Source organism: Chinchilla lanigera, unplaced genomic scaffold (genome assembly GCF_000276665.1).
Source record: "Chinchilla lanigera isolate Chin_1 unplaced genomic scaffold, ChiLan1.0 scaffold00028, whole genome shotgun sequence".
Lineage (NCBI taxonomy): Eukaryota > Metazoa > Chordata > Mammalia > Rodentia > Chinchillidae > Chinchilla > Chinchilla lanigera.
In genome coordinates this window covers 12,874,064-12,889,424 of record NW_004955429.1, presented here as the reverse complement: position 1 = coordinate 12,889,424, position 15,361 = coordinate 12,874,064, and the positions used below count along the sequence as shown (strand labels likewise).

At 57.5% G+C, this 15,361-nt stretch overlaps 1 protein-coding gene across 2 annotated transcripts in view; it reads left to right on the top strand.

Moving 5' to 3' along the window:
- The first annotated feature begins 8,880 nt into the window (after positions 1 to 8,880).
- Positions 8,881 to 15,361, top strand: part of Fbln2 (fibulin 2) — an 88,619-nt gene continuing 82,138 nt past the window's right edge. Inside the window, exons 1-2 of one of the 2 annotated variants that reach the window (XM_005386977.2) lie at positions 8,881 to 8,928; positions 14,519 to 14,620. The gene's annotated coding sequence lies outside the window, so the exon portion shown is untranslated. The remainder of the gene's footprint in view (positions 8,929 to 14,518; positions 14,621 to 15,361) is intronic. The other variant, XM_005386978.2, reaches the window with a different exon arrangement.

Here is a 15,361-nt window from a genome sequence, read left to right as displayed (position 1 = left end):
AAGAGACCCCTGGAGACCCCTGGAGTCTCCTGGGGCTTAGCCATCAGGGTCCCAGCGTGGGGCAGGGGTAACCGTCCTCACCCTGTCACCTCATGTGTGAACATGGAGGGCTGGCATGGGCTCTGGGTGGATCTGAAGGAAGCCTTTGGGACGCAGCCCTTTGGGACGCAGCCTCCAGGACTCCCCAGCCAAGTGTTGGGATGGGGGCTGGGAACCCCTCCAGGAGAGCTGCCCGAGTGGTTTCTTTCAGCTCTGCCAGCGCCGGCTGGGGATGCCTGCTGTGGGTCCAGGGCAGCATGGGGAGGCTCGTGCCGCACTGTGAGCAAGACTGTCACGTGATTGTTAGGGAAGCGGCCCGGGAAAGGCTGCACGTGTGGTCTCATCCTTCCCACTGTTAGCCCATTAGCTGCATGCCCACCTCTCCGTGCCTTAGTTTACTCATCTGTAAAATGGGGTGACAGCACCTGCCTTGTTGGTGTCATGAGAATGAAGCCATATTTGTCAAGTCTTAAAGTATGGGGTAAGCAATTGGTTCACCCATCATTACCATCTTCACCACCCCTATACTCATCACTACCATTTATTTGTTTTTTGTTTTGTTTTGGAGGTTTGTTTTCCAGGCTGGCCTCAAACTCACTGTGCAGTCCAGGCTGGGCGCCTGGCTGCTTCCCTGCCGCCTCCCTAGGGAACTGGCAGAGGGAGGGCCAGGGCCAGCGCGTGCTGTGTGCCACACCTGGCATGGCCACTGTGTGGCCATGGAGCCCCTACCCAGGAGCGCCCACCACACAGCCTTGTTCACCATCACTGCAGCTCCCAGGACAGGACCTTGAGCCCTGTGGTACCAACAGGGAAACTGAGGCTCCAGTCTTCACTGATGGCACAGGGCACAGTGGGGCATTGTCATTGGGGTCTTGAGGAAGAATGCAGGGTCCGGAGCTGGCCAGCCTGGGTCCACACCTCCCTGTGTGACATATACCTGGCCTTGGTCTTAGTCACTTTCTCGTTGCTGTGACAAAATGCCTGATACCCACAACTTCAGCAGAGAGAGGTTTACTTTGGCTCGCATTTCAGTCCATGGTTGGACAGTTCCAAGGCAGGACAAGTACAAGGCCTGGCAGAAGGGCCTGGCGGAGGAGAGTTACTCAGAGCATGACGGCACAGGAAGCAGAGGGAGAAGGGAGGAGCTGGGGAGGGAGGGCCCTTCCAGGCCATGCCTCCAACCCCACCTCCTTCCACCAGGCCCCGCCTCCTGAGCAAGTCCGCTGTGAGGCCCATTACCTGTCACCTTCCCAAAGCCATGCCGATGAGCACATGGAAACCGCCACAGCCTCCCTTCTACCCCCCGCCTCCAGGTGGGCTGGGAAGCGGGCGCAGGCTCACACACGGCAGCAAGTGCACAGCACAAGTGACACTGGCCCCTTCCAGTCTCGCCTCTCCAGCCCACGACCACGGGCCGCGTGTCGCTCAGTCTCCAGTCTGGGGGACACCAGTGGGCTGTGGGGGCCCCTCTAGTCAGGACGCCGGAATGGACCTGCCCTCACACTCATGGAGCGGGGGCCTGAGCCCCGGCTCAGACGCACGAAGCTGCCTCCCAGCCTGGAGAGTTGCGGGTCTGAGGACTTGGGTGACAGACCAGGCCTGGCCTCTGGGTGCTGGGGGCCTCCCCCCATGGAGGACAGCTAGCTTTCCTGGGATGTCATCTCCTACCAGCAAATCCAGGCCAGTGATATCACCGATGTATGCCTCAGTCTCCCCCTCTGTGAGTGGGGTGCTGACCCTTCCCTTCGAGGGATGCTTGCGGGGAAGAGCAGCAGGTAAAACACTAGCCTCGGACCCTCTCCCCACTAGGGCTGGCTGGAGAGCCCCGGCACCTGCGAGTCCCCCATGCTTGTGCTGAGCCTGGGCCCCTTTAGGAAGCAGGTCGGCATGACGGCTGCAGACACGGGCCCTAGCAGTGGTTCAGATCCTGCTTTCGCTTGTGTTCTGCATGTGATCTCAGGCGAGTGACAGCTCGCCTGCCTCGCAGATGCAGGGGTGAAGGAACTCCCTGCAGCCCCAGCACCGCACCCCTCAGCGTCAGCTCTCCTTATCGCGGAGCGCGGCCGCGGAAGTCACCGAGCCTGACAGGCGGTGTCCAGCAACCTCCGTGCCACTGTTGCCGGGGTGCCGGGCCCTGGGAGGGTGCCGGAACTCCATGGATTCCCAGTTTCCCCAGGGCAGGACGCAGGCCTGCAGCATCTGGGCATGGCCCAGGACAGAATTCGGGTCCGGAGGGTTGGGGTGGGAAACTGAAGGCAAGATAGGGAAACTGAGGTCCACAGAGGCAGGAGGGGCTGCTCACAGGACAGACGTTCCAGACTCTGGCCTTCCAGGTCAGAAGAGCTCGAGCGCCTCCCCGAGCGTGGCAGCTGAGTCTGGTGCCCTGGGGGGCATGAGCTCCCCCACCCCAGGAGGGGGCGTGCGGAGGGTTTGGGCAGTGGCTGTGAGTTCTGGGGGTTGCGGGCCAGGGGCGCGCTGCAGGGGTGCCTGCAGGTTGTGGGGGTGCAGGCTGCGAGCACCGGCAGAGGCCCCCTCCCCTGTGGGACCCCGGCTGCGTCACCTCCGTAACCGATACCCGGGCAGCAGCCAGACGCGGTCTGGGAGGGGTTTCTGACTCCAGCACTCGCGGCCTTTGGAAATTCCCAAGCCCATCTGGTCCTGGTTACGCGGCAATATTGCTGTCTCCTCCGCGCGCAGACAAGGGAGCGCTTTTATTTCTCCGCTCAAGCTCAGGAATGTGCCTTCGCACAGCCGCAGAAGCCCACCGGGTGCTCCCGCTTCCTCGCGGGCGCCACGCCCATCGCTTTTTTAAAGGAACACGCTCTTTCCCCGCCCCCTCCAGCTCCTCGGTCTTTCCCTGCAGTCCTTAAAATGCCTGGAAGGGCTGATGCCTTGGGATGTTCCCCAACCTCCGAGCGTTCTTGGCCGCATTACAGGGATAAGAACTCCTGAGATGCGCTGGGCGTGGTAGTACAGGTCTGGGATCCTAGCACTCAGGAGGCTGAGGCAGGAGGATTTCGACAAGTTCGTGGCCAGCCTGCTCTGTGAAATGTGATTGGAACATGGGAAGAGAAGGAACCCCACCTTTTGAGTTACTGAGTTTCAGAGCAAGGATCTTTCCTGCCAGGAAGAGAAAGTCAGTACTTGATATGAAGGAGTAAAGTGGAGGCAGAAAGACATACCACGATGAAAAAGAGATAATCCTGGTGATGTCAAGGCAGGGCTGCAGTGGACAGCCACACAGGTTGTGCACTGCGCAACTCTAGAGACTTGTCTTACACTGTGATCACAGCAGCCATGCGTATCGATCGGGACAGTTTCCAGCGGACAGCTGTAGAGGGTCTAGAGGAAGCTTTTCTCTAATCTGCACACAGCTGCCGCACAGGTTCACCAGGTTCCATCAAGTTTTGGGTTCCAGTCCTCAAGTTCCCCGAGGTCCTCTAGCTCATGTAGAACCTGGTAGAATGTATTCTTGTGATGAATTCACAGCATCCTGAAACTCTGCTTGCAGCAGTCACTAGCATCCCATCACCCACAGGTGCACTGAGTTTATTTTCTACTTTCCCACTGCAAACCGCAGTGTTTTCAGAAATTATAGCTGCGTGGTAAGGGCTGGGATGAACCCTTCCTGCAGCCGAGCAGAGAGCAGCTGGGCGCTCATCCCCCAGGGTTCATGGGCAAGCATGACGGGCGGGACCTTTAGCCTTGGGGGGTAGTAAGGTTCTGGGGGGGCTGTGCTTGAGGGAGTGGGGGTCCCCTAATCAGTGCTGCCCGAATCACATAGCTGGGAAGGCCGCAGGCTCCAGAGTGGCATCCTCCAGCCTCCACCCCCTGCCGGGGCCTAAAATTGGCTCCCTTAGGAACGCAGAAAAGACGCCCTGGGGACTTGTTTCCTCTTACAAGGGCTAAATTATAGGTTGCATGAAGGAGGGGCCAGAACTCACTCTGGAGGCGCATCTGTGTGTGACGCTGGACGGTACAGTGTCACTGGGAAGGGAGAAGGGTGTCACCAGCCCGGGGCCCGGGGCCCAGCATCCCTGGTGCGGAGGGAGGATGGCTGCGGCAGGGCCTGGCCCGACTCTGCCAGGCAGCTCTGCCCTGCGATCTGAATGCCAGGAGTTTCCAGAAAGGGTCTGGGAAGCCATGGGCTCGGCAGCCGTATGGTCAGGGCCTTCCCAGCTAGGGGACCCTGGACAGGAGACCCCCAAATGGAGACTTAGTTGCCCCTCTCTGAAATGGGCACCTGACCCCCGCCTGAGGGGCCGCAGGAGGACTGGGTGGGTGCAGGACAACCTTGTGCATGGCAGGTAGTCAGTGAGAAGCCCCTGACCTCAGGGTGGCACAGAGCTCGGTCCCCAAGTCAGAATCTCCCTGTGGGCACTCGCCTGGCCTCTCGGAGCCTCGGTCTCCTCACCCACCACCCCGAATTCCCTGGCCTCGGCGACAGGCAACCACGCTCTGGCTGCTGCGGATCTCTTTGCTCTTCCTGCCAGCCGGGAGAGGACAGGGCCGGGTCTGTCCTGACATTGCCCCCAGTCCTGGAGGTCTGCTGGCACTCCCTGGGTGTTCTGCAAACCCTGCTCCTGGGTCAGTGGGGAGGGAAATCGCAGGGTGCCTGTTGGCCACGCCAGGGACAATGGTGGGGAGGCCAGGGTTGGAGACAGCTTCCCCACTGTGCTGTCCCAGGCACGTCCCCTCTGAGTCTGTGGGAGCGGGGCTCCTGCGCCCCAGTGTCCCTTGGGCCCCTTCCAGGCTTCCCTCGGGCTGCCTGGCATGGGGGGACATCCAGAATGGAGCTCCGGCTCCCCCAGGCTCCTGGCCCTGCCAACACAAGTGCTTTTCCACCTGGAGCTTCGGGTGGTGAGGGGAGGAGCAAGGTTCACCCCTTCACCCAGGGGCCCGGCAGCAGTGACCCGGACGCAGGGTCAGCATCCGCCCGACCTGACCTTGAGGAGTGACCCCCCTCCCAGCCTAAGCTGCTTCATCTGTAAACTGAGGCTAGAATCAGGAGCTGTCCATCTCAGTGAGGAAGACACACATCAGTTTTTCCTTGCAAAGCACTAGACAATGTACTCTCCCTAGCCAGTGCCTCAGAAATAAGAGGTCATGCCCAGTGTGGTGGTGCATGCCTGGAATCCCAGTACTTGGGAGGCTGAGGCAAGAGGATCGCTATGAGTTCGAGGGCAGCCTGAGCTATACAACGAGACCTTGTCTTAAAAAAAAAAAGTAAGTGGTGGTTGTGCTCGTTGTCATCAGTCCCTCCAGCGAGAGCCAGGCTCACCTCCGAGCTGGCCTCTGTGGCCCGTGGACGTGGACACCGTTGTGAAGTCTCACGGACGCACAGTTACACACAGAGCAGCCCGGTAGGTGGCTGATCCCTCCCTCCCCTCCTCCGACCCCTGGGAGGGCCTCCCAGCTCCACCCACCAGAGCGATGGCCTGAGGGCCCCTGGATATCGCCAGGTCCCCTCCCCCATCATACAGGAGAACATCTGGCCAGGGCCAGGGCTGGCCTGAGTCACCGGCACAGCTGGGCAGATGTCAGGCCCAGCGGAGCTGAGGCGTGGCCAGGCCGGGCTCCCCAGGGCCCAGCTGCAGGAACAAGCTGTCCCCGAGACATCTGGCTGTTGTTTGGAAAGGAGCGCTTCGCCTGCCGTCCGGCCACACCCGGCCCTTGGCTCCCACAGCTCCCGGACCAGCACAGCGCCAGGCTGACCGCGGCTGTGTGCTGGGCGACCCGGGTGAGGCCTTGACCCTGTCTGAGGGCTGCCCTCTTTCGGCCCCGCTGAAACCCAGGTGCAGAGCTGCGGGCGTTGGTGTCGTGGGAGCCCACAGCCACAGGTGAAAGAGTGGCGGGGAGCCCTGAGGCACGGCCTCGGGCAGGCACTGACCTAGGCTCAACACGGGCTGGAACCTCACCCCCACCGGCATTAGGGAAACGGAAGCAACTGTCCCGTCTCACAGGGAAGGCTGGTGTGGCCCTGCCCACCCCCCCCCCCACAGCTCCTCCTCACCCAGAGTGGGCACAGGGGAGCTCGTCCCAGGCCCCGGTATATCCCGCAAAGTGGATGGGGTGGCCGCAGACCGGGCCATGTGGGTGCTGTCTACGGAACCCAGAGGGACGCAAAGCCAGGCTCCCTAGCAACAAGGGAGGCTGAGGCAGCAGCCCAGGTATAGAGCCTGAGGAGCATGAGCCCGGGTCAGGGGCACTCAGACCCTCGGCCTCCTGATGTAGGCGGGAGGCGCTGCCAGCAGAGAGACTCAGGCCCCAAGCTGGGGCGCTCCCTGCAGGAGGCAGAGGCCAGGTCCTAGGTTCGAATCCTGCCTGTGGCTCTTCTTGGCTCTGTGATCTTGGGCAAGTCCCTTTTGTGTCTTCCTCCTCTTGCTCTGTAAAACGGGAAAGCAATGCTGCCTGGTAAACAGCGGAGGAAAAGGGGGCCATCTTGTGCTCACGGGATCCAGTTGGGGCGAGGCCAGAGAGCCCAGGGATGCAGGCACAGGTGGCATTGGGGAGGCCACTGGCTCCAAGTCCTTGACAACCTCCAGGCCAGGGCTCGACGGCTCTCCCGAGCAGTGCCAGCCTGGGGACGCAGGCCAGACTGTGGGAGGGTAGCAGCTCAGCCAGGGCTCTGCCAGGCCTCTCGGGCATGAGGTAGACAGGGGCCATCTGCTGTGGAGGCCGAGGCCAGGGCCCAGTGCAGCCCACTGGGGCTGAGGCTGGGGAAGCCTGCAGGTAGTGAGCCAGTGTTTTCCTGAAGGGTGCTGGGAACAAAGGTTATGTAGTGAGCTCCCTGCGGTGACTGCACTCTCAGGGCCCCACCAGGCTAGGCCAGGAGGGTGGCGGCACCTGCTGAGGATGTGAGGAGGGTGTCAGAGCCGGGCCACGGCCAGGTCAGTGTCGGGGCACCCCCCAAGGTGGGCCCGGGGAGCAGCTTCCTGGGTGAGGGAGAAGGCCCCTGTGCCTCCCAGGCCTTTGGCCCCAAGTTCCCTCCTTTGCCAGGGTCCAGGCTTTGCCCCGGGGTGCAGACCCTGTGAAGATAGGAGGGGTGAAGGAGCCGCTGCCCTGCTCCTTCCGAGACTGCTGCGTCCAAGACACTCACCCTCCAGAGTGGGCTGCGGTCTGTGCTGCCTCCCCAGCGCCCCGGACCGCTCACACCCGGCAGTGCCCCTCAGCGCCCTCGCGTCCTCCCAGGCTGGCGTTCCCAGCCTGCCTCCCACCTGCTCGCCTCCCCAGGCACCCGGGCAGCACAGGCAGACGTGGGCCTCCTTCCCTGCTTTGGGCATCTCTGGAGCTGGCCGAGACTCCCTGAAGTGCAGCGTTGGGGAGATGTGAGGAAGAGGGTGGGGGCTGGGGACAGAGGGCTTGGCTCCCCAGGGGACACCCGGACACCTCCTCATCCCCAGACGCAGGCCTGAGAGCTGAGAATCAAAGCTGGGGTCAGCACGTCCCCCGAGAAGAAGCTTGGCCATTCCGTTTGTGAGGCCTCCCACTGTACCCGGAGCTGAGCCTCGGGCTTCTCCCTAGGGAGGCTCAGAACACCGTCAGAGCTGCTAAGGAAGTACACACAGGGACCCAGAGCTGGGGAGACATTCCAGCCCAGGGTGGCTTCCTGGAGGAAGAGACATCTGAGCTAAGACCTGAAGGGTGATGAATATAGCCTTGAATTAGAAACAGCGTGTGCAAGGGCTGGGGCATACAGGAACTCAGGACCTTCAGAAATGGCAAGTGGCAGTGGCTAGAAGCCGGGCATACTAGGGACAGGGCCCTTCTTGTGTTGGCCTTTCCTCCTCTCCCTCAAAGCCACCTCTTCTCTTGGGCAGCGGAAAGGATCTAGATTTAGGGGCAGGCTGACCTGGGACCCTCTCCCTGTCTTGCTGCTTAGATTTGAGTTGGTTACCTTTTTTCTCTGAGCCTCAGTTTCCCTGTCTGTGAAATGGGCCTGAGCTGCCTCCCTCCCTCAGCTGTTGTGAGTTAAAAACAGCCTGCTGTTGGCTAAAGTCTCTCCCAGGGTCTGGCACAGCGCTTGGGCTAAAAATGGAAAAAACAAAGAACAAAACAGTAACCTCACAACAGTGAGTGTCTTTTTTCCCCTCCTTGGCCTCCCGTGGGAGATGCTGGCATCCGCAAAGCCTCGCTCCCGCTGCAGGGAACACGGGGACCCAGGAACCGGACGGGGGTGCTTTTCCTTGGTGGTCTCCCTGTGTGACCCCAGCATGCAACCAGCACTTCCAGGGCCTCAGTTTTCCTAACTGCAGCATTTTCCAGGCTCTTCCTGGAACTTCTGGGGCCCAGGGAATTCCTGGGGCAGGAGGCAAGGGGTGTTGCCCAGGGGCTGTGGAGGTGAGCCCAGTGAGATACCTGCCCTCCCCAACAGCCTGTCTCTGCTCCCTGGTGCCCTAGGAAGGTCCCAGACATCCAGGCCTAAACCAAGGCCAACATCTCTGATGGGGGCACGGACCGTGTGGCTAGGACATCTGCCCAGATGGCTGGCTCCACAGCAGGGCTCAGGGCTACCACCCTCCGGGACAGCCGCACAGGACCCAAGCAGCCAGCATGAGCCTCAGGGGTGACAGCAGACTGTTCCCGTCGGGCCCTGCGGGACCCGTGGTGGGCATACGGGATGGCAGGGAGGAGATGACCACTTCCCGTGCCCTCTGTGTCCGCTAGGAATTATTCCTCACAAAACTTGGGAAACGGGTCCTGGAGAATTGCGCCACACTTTACCTGTGGTGGCCCCAAACCTGTCACTTGGAGGCTGTGGCTCGTGACTGTTTTATTATAGTGAGGAAGTAACCTGCCTTGGAAACGTAGAGGCAGCAAAACAACAGTGTAGTTTTGTGCAAAACACACTGTGGCAAAAAGCGGGAGCAGACTACTGTGCACCCATGGGTAAGTGAATAGGGCGGGCAGGGTGGTACACTCAGGAGGCTGAGGCAGGAGGTATTCACCGTGAGTTCAAGGCCAGCCTGGGCTACACAGGGAGACTCCGTCTCACAAAAACCAAACCAAAACAAAACAAAAGAAAACGGATGAGTGGATAAAGGAGACATGGCCTGTCCATACCAAAGGTGCTGTCTGGCCAGCAAAAGGGATGAGGTACTGTCACATGCTGCCACATGGGTGAACTTTAAGGAGACTGTGCTAGTGAGCAGAGCCGGTCACCAAAGGCCACAGAGGGTCCACGTCCATGGAGATAGAGCATCCCGGAAGCAGGCCAGGGGCGGGCTGGAGAGAGGGGGAAAGGTGGGTGGTCTTGGGTGGACATGGGATTTCTTCTGGGGTGATGAAAATCTCTAAAACTGATTCCACTGATGGCTGCACAGTGTCTGAATACTGTGAATGCTACAGACGGGTCCACTGTGAACGGTGGGCCACGTGGTGCCTGAGAGAACCCGACACAGGCATGCAGGGCAGAGGTGTGTGCTTCTCGGTCAGTGTGAGCATGTCAGTTCTCAGGAAGGTTCAGCACCGAAACTGCTACAGATAAAAACGACAGCCGTGGGTCTGTGTGCCTATGGCCCTGTGGGCACGGCATCCTCTCCCCTATCTGCAAGGTGGTATGGTTGCCGTCGCCGGGGGTGCCGTCCTTTGAAGCTGTGACAGGGACAAACCAGCACCCCCTGCCCCATTGGCCTCTCTGAGCGGCCGACCTCTCCCCGATGTGCCCCTCTCTTGTCCCTTGTGTTTGGTTTTGTTCACTGATAGCTCCCAGACACGCAGCGGATTTATTCACTGCCACCTGTTGGTACCGCTGTTTCTCTCTTCTCAGGAGAATAAGCGCCCGAGAGTTTGGGTCAGTGCCCCGTACATGGTCAGCGCTCAAGAAGGTTTCCTCTCTGATTTTAAACGTTTCTTACACAGAGTCGTTTGCTGGTATTTTATTAGTATGCGTTTGCAATACATGCGGTGCACAGCTACCTTGGGGAGAGGTGCGTGCGCACACACTACAGCTTGGTTCTTCTCTTCAATCCCCTTTCCCTCCCTCCTCCTCTAACCCCCCTTGTGTCATTTTCCTTCTTATTGATATTATTAATCTTAGCTGGGCCTGGTAGTGCATGCCTGTAATCTCAGCACTCAGGAGGCTGAGGCAGGAAGATCACTGTGAGTTCAAGGCCAACTTGAACTACATATTGAGACTCTTTTTCAATCCCCCCAAAATGATCTCATGTTTATGACATATAATGTTTACATGCATCAAGGTTATGAGGTTCTATACATGGCTGTCTTTATTCTACTTACTTCTGCTCCCCCTCCCTCCCAGCCCTACCCTCGGTCTCCTGAACTTCCCGTGTGCAAGAGATCCATCTCCTCGTCTTCTCCTAGCCCTCCTTGTCTGTACTTTGCCTTGCTCAAATAAGACGTACCACGCAGCATCTGAGCTTCTGTGTCGGATACATTTCACGCAACATCCTGTTCCCCAAGCGCACCCATTTCCTACAAATGTCTCAAATGCGTCCATCTTTACGGCCGAGTTGTGGCCCATTATGCAAAGGGACCACATTTGCTTTGTCCGGTTGGTTGTCTGTTGATGGCCATGTAGCATGATGTCTTGAGCTTTTTGAGGAAGACACTTAGCAGGCAGAGAACTGGGCTCTATGGAATTTCTAATTTTAGTTCTTTGAGGAACTTCCGGCAGGGGTCTCGGAGTGCTCTGTGCGGTTGTCTGTTGGGGGCTAACACGGGAAGCGCCCGGGCCTCTGCACGGGGCTGGCCCTCCTGTAAACATCCTGGTGGCTTCTCCCTCCCCTGATTCAGGTCTTTGCTGAATTGCTGCCTTCTTGGGTGAGCCTAACTGACTGCCCACCGTGTGCTGGCTCATCTCCCTCCCTCCCGCTGTGTAGCACTCCTTCCCCATGCTGTGGATGTCTTGGTTTTTGCGTCTGCCAGGGTCCCTTAAATCGAAGCAGTTAGCCCCACGACACTGGAGAATCCTAGTACCTTCTTACCTGTTGCATCCCTGGTGCCTGGAGCAGAGAGTGGCGCAGTGCTCAGCAAGTCTGTTTTGAGTTAATATCACTTATTTTCAAGAGGGCCACAGTGGCACATGCCTGTAATTATAGCTACTTGAGGCTGAGGCAGGAAAGTCACAAGTTTGAAGCCAGCCTGGGCAACTTAGTGAGACCCTGTCTCAAAATAAAATAAAACATGGACTGGAGGTGGAGAAAGCACAAATCGGGGAGTAGTACAACTGTCCTTGGCCATTAGGGTCTTCGAAACCACACCCTTGCCATGTGCCCACAAAGAAGGGTGAAAGCTGATTTGACCCCGAGCCTTGGGGACGCATCTAAGCCTTCTGGGTGGAGCAGTGGGAAGAGACTTAGAGCTCGCCCAGGACTCTGGGGAAAGCTTGGGAGCTGCGTTGAGTTGCCAGTTCAACCGGCTTGTTTTTTATGGAGCACTTTTCTTTGTAACTTGCAAGAATGACCAACAAGTTGCAGTTATTCAGACTTGGCATTTGGTGGCTATTTTCTTGGGGTGAGCTGCCACTTTGAGAAGCCCTGCCGGGCCGGATGTCAAGGACACAACTCCCGCTGTCAAGTGAACATTTGAATACTGGAAAACTTGTATCGGCAGCAGGAGCCAATATTTAAAGACTTTTCTGATGAGATTGGGAGCGACAACAGCAGGCCTGGTGTTTACTTACCGAGTGATGAAATACGTCAGCATTTGGGAGATCCGTGGACAAATATCCTCCAAATGACCGATGAATGTTGTTACAAAACCTTGCATGGATCAGAGACCCATTTAATCAACCAGCTAGATTAGTGGATTTTCACGTAACAAACTATGAAATTTTCACTCCATAGCAACCCAAGTTGAAGAAATTACCACTTGTTAAGTTTTGGTGTTAGAGCAAAGAAAAATATTCATAATTATCAGAGAAGACTTACTAAAATATTTCACCCTTTCTGACTGCAGATTAAGGCCAGATTTTCTCAACAAAAGTCACCAATTTTAACAGATTGTACTAAGCAACAGTGCTGAGAAGCCAGCTGTTTTCAATTAAGCCAGATACTAAGGAGATTTGCAAAAATGAAAAAAGATACCACTCTTCTTGCTGACTTTGTTGTTTTGAAAAAAATGCCACTATTTTTCATGAAACATTATTTATGTGAACATGTACTGTTTATCATTTGGAAAAATAAATGTGTAAATAAATATAGTATTTGAACAGTTTTTCCATTTGAGTGTCTAATACAGTGAATATCAGTACCCACAGTGTATGGGAACTGAAGGTTTTCGAGGTCCTCAGGAATGTCTAACGATGTGCAGGGTGAGGCTGCCAGATAAAATATGTGTCTTGTGCAATATCGAGGACACACTTCTACTTAAAAAATTTATTTGTCATCCATCTGCAGCTCAGATCGAACGGGGTAATCTGTATTTTTACTTATGTCATCCACCTAGCAACCTTAATGAAAGGATCCTGAGAACAAAATACTTGAGAACCGCGGGTATAATATACCGACAAGCGTCAGGAGGGAAAATAAGCAGGATAAGAATCCAGGGAGGAGGGGGGATTGGCACTTTGTCCAGGGAGCACCTGGGCGGAGGCGCGGCTCCCTACCAGGCTGGTGGCGCCAGACGCGCATCTGGGAGGGTGGGGACATGGTCTCCGTCAGTGCTTAAGTCTGTCCTAGGAAGTAGGATGACGCTATGTCCCCCACTCAGAGAGGCACGGGAACAAATGCAAGTCTGCATGGTGGCCACTGGTGTGGGGAGCTGATCCGCTTAGATACAAAGCCAGGACCGGCCCTCTTTCCTCCCGAGGGACAAAGCTGCTGGTACAGGGCCTGGCCCGGGAAACTTCCTGCTTTCCAGGGGTGGGGGAAGCAAGACAGAGTCCTCTTGTGAGAGGGCGGTTTGGGGACCCATGGTGGCCCACGGGATTAGGGTTGCCAGCCTGGTGAGCAGGCCCTGTCTGATCTGCACTGCTGCCCATTGGGCACCGTGTCCCCGAGGGATGGGGACCTGGCTCTCTCTGCGGTGGGGACAGGGAGCTCCCAGCCACCTGGGATAGAAAGTGAGAGACCCTGTCACGAGGGTCCCTGTGGGGCACCAGGGCAGAACCAGCAAAGTCCTCACCCTCAAGGGCCTCCGACTCAGCCGCCTGCAGATGCGGGGTCTGGAGTTCAGTCAGGGCAAGGACCAAGCTGGGCTGGAGCTGGAGGGGACGATGACCCAGGTGCAGGGTCTGGGTGGTGGAGGGAGGGCTGGGCTGGGGCAGCAGGAAGGACCCTGCCTCAGCGCCGTGGCTCTGTGCTGTAAGGATGGGGGGGGAGGGGACAGTGAGTGAAGGGCGACTGCAGTTGATGATGAACCTGACCCAGAGCCTACTTTTTATCCTCCCACGCACGCTCTGTGCAGTGGAAGGGAGGCCAAAGCTGAACTACGCCTCCTGGCCTTGAATCGTGGAGTTCTAATCATGGTGCCTGCCTCATGTTCGCCTGCTTGGAAGATGTGAGCTGGGAGGAAACTGGCATTGCAGAACTCCAGCTCTGCAACCTGTCATCCCACACCTTGCGAGGCTGAGGCAGGAGGCTCGCCACAAATTCAAGGCCAGCCTGAAATACTAGCAAGACCCTGCCTCACAAAAATAAATAAACGACCTGAAAATGCAATCAGGGAGACACACGCAGACTTGAGGGTGAAGGGCTTTGGCTTGTGAAGTGCACCTGTTCGTTCATACACAAAATATTTTCATCTCATGAGCATCGGTGTGAACAACTTGGTCCTGCAGAGAGCAGGACTCTGGCCAGGTGACCTGTCCAACACTACAGGTCAGCCATGGTCAGAAGAAGCACAAAGGGGCCGCTGCAGCCGTCGGGTTTGAGAAACAGGTGTGTCACACAGAAGGAGGCTGTAAGCCCTAGGTCTCAGGGTGGAGGTGAGGCAGGGCTGGGGCAGGGTTCTGAATTGGGGGAAGTGACCAGAACAGAGGTCAGGAAGGATAGGGGCCCATGAGATATCAAAGGAGGGCAGGATGGAAAAGTCTGCCCAAACCACCCTCCTCTCCTACTTCCTGCGTGTTGTATCTCTGGTAATATGACCCTTGGCTACTGCTTCTAGATGCACAGCCTGCTGCCCTGATATTGCAGCTCGTGAGGCTTGTGTCCAAGCCCCATGGGCTCCTCCTTTCTCTTCTGGCCCCTGTCTAGCCCCAGGGCAGAACAGTTTGGAAGCAGAAGCAGAAGAGGAAGGCTAAGGGGTGACCCTGGCTGGGCAACCTCACTGCCCCTCGGCCCCTCCCTTACACTCGGTCCTTTTCCTTGGGGTCTTTCCTGGCTGGCTTTGCTCTGGGGTTCCCTGGGGTCCCATTCTCCTGCTTCCCCTGCTGAGATTCACCACTTTCTCTCATTTCCAGGCACTGTCAGGTCAGATGAGGCTGACCCCGCCCCCGGCCCCTCTGCTCCTCCCTTCCACTCCCTCTGTCTCCTCACTGGTCTATTGATTCTCATTTTGCCTTGCTTTCCATCAGGCCCTGATTTGGACTCCAGAGCTCAGACACACCGCAGAACTGACCCCGCCCTGCAACAGTCGGAGGACACACTGGTCTGGGGCAGGGCCTGTGAAGCCTGAGGTGGGTTCTGTAGGGTGAGTAGGAGCTCACCCAAGGAAGAGATAGAAAAGGGTGTTGAGGCAAAGGGTGGTGGTAGTGAGTTACCACACCCGCCTGAGCTCCCAGCCCTCTGCTATGACAGGGTCCCATCCTGCTCTGTTTTTGTGGCTCGAGAGTTGGGGGTTCAAGTCTCAGTTCAGCCTCTGAGCTGTGCTCTCCCAGCCATGAAGCGGGACCCCGAACCCAGTTTCAAAGGCCTCACAAACTCCAAGGCTTCTGGGACGGGGGATGGGTTGCAGAGGACAGCAGGCTGCAGGCCAAGGAAGTGACCTGCTGCTGCCCCTGGCTGGGGGATCAGGTCCAGTGGACAGCTGATTCCTCAGGAGAAGCCGAGGAACAGAGTCCTCAGCAGTTCTGACTTTAAAGATATGCTGGGTAACCAAGCGTGGCGATGCACACTGTCATCCCAGCATTCGGGAGGCTGAGGCAGGGGAATCTCTGTGAGTTTGCACTATATAGGGAGCACTAGCTCAAAACCCCAATAACAATAATAACAATAATAATGCTGGGCAAACGGATGCATAGTGGCATGGCTCCAGGTTGCTGCAGAGGTTAGCCAAGGCCAACTGACGTCAACAACACACCGCTCCCTGCTCTTCCACCCACCACGCCCCCTCTTCTTGGACACAGCCCTGGCTCTTCTGGGCCAGTGCTCCCTGGGCCCAGAGCCTGAGCCAGGCTCAAGGCCGATTTTTCTAGGCA